The sequence below is a fragment of the Atta cephalotes genome (genome assembly GCF_000143395.1).
Source record: "Atta cephalotes unplaced genomic scaffold scaffold00008, whole genome shotgun sequence".
Taxonomy (NCBI): Eukaryota; Metazoa; Arthropoda; class Insecta; order Hymenoptera; family Formicidae; genus Atta; species Atta cephalotes.
In genome coordinates this window covers 2,307,911-2,309,146 of record NW_012130072.1, presented here as the reverse complement: position 1 = coordinate 2,309,146, position 1,236 = coordinate 2,307,911, and positions in this window count along the sequence as shown.

Here is a 1,236-nt window from a genome sequence, read left to right as displayed (position 1 = left end):
AATAAATTATTATCAAAGATTGTTTCGCCTTATAAACACTTTTTACACAATCTTAACTATTGCTACCAGTACAACACGTAGCGGAAATGTGTCGTGCTGATTAATTTTAGCACTTCTGGCGGTAGTTTTGAGTTGCTCCGCTCAAATAAATTATTATCAAAAGTTGTGCCGCTTATAAACATTTTTTACACAATCTTAATTATCGCTACCAGCATGTCACTTGGCGGAAATGTGTGTGTCGTGTTGATTATTTTCAGTACTTCTAGCGGTAGTTTTGAATTGTCCCGCTCGAGTTTTATACGAATAAATTATTATCAAAGATTGTTCTGCCTTGTAAACACTTTTTATACAATTTTAACTATCGCTACCAATACATCACTTGGCGGAAATGTATATTGCTGTATATTCCTATAGAAGAACTATCACCAGAACTATCACCAGAAGTGCTGAAAATAATCAGCTCAACCATTATTTGATTTTCTTTTACAGCAATACAAATAATGTTTCAATAATCATATCAGTTTCATTAGATTTTTTTCTCTTATAAAAATTTTTGTAACGGAATAGTGGGCTGCTGTCAAATTTTGTTTCAAAATTCAAACCTGGGAATTGGCCAACCTCAGATTCGTATTTTGAAACAAATTTTGTTTCAAAATTCATACCATAAAATTTATCTCAGGGGAAACAAAATCGATCAAAGTGAAGGCGACAAAATCCAAAATCAAGTTGATCGCTTTCTTTGATGCAGATGGCTTTGATCCTCGAAATGAAAAATTCAAATAAAGGGAATGCGTTTTGATGATATTTTTGACATCTAGACGAATTGACTTCAAAATATTTCTTCAATGTGATGAGCGCATTGAAAAAACTTATTTCGAAAGGTGACTACTATACAAAAGCTTCCAATGGTTGAAAGACATTCTGAGCATTGAAGTCAGGAGAAATTCTATGTTGGTTTTCATTAATAAAATTTATATACATATTTTAGTTTCTTGATTTTTTTGAATCCTGTTTTAGAACTTTTTAAGCAGACCGTGTATTTCGTTATTAATGGAAATTAATAATTTTTATTTTACATATAAAAGGAAAAAGTTTGTTATGATAACAAAAAAGCGAAAAAAAAAAAATAAATATATATATATATAGATATATATATATATATATATATATATATATATATATATATATATATATAATTATATATAGTAGTAGTCGTCGTGTATAGTATAATTATAC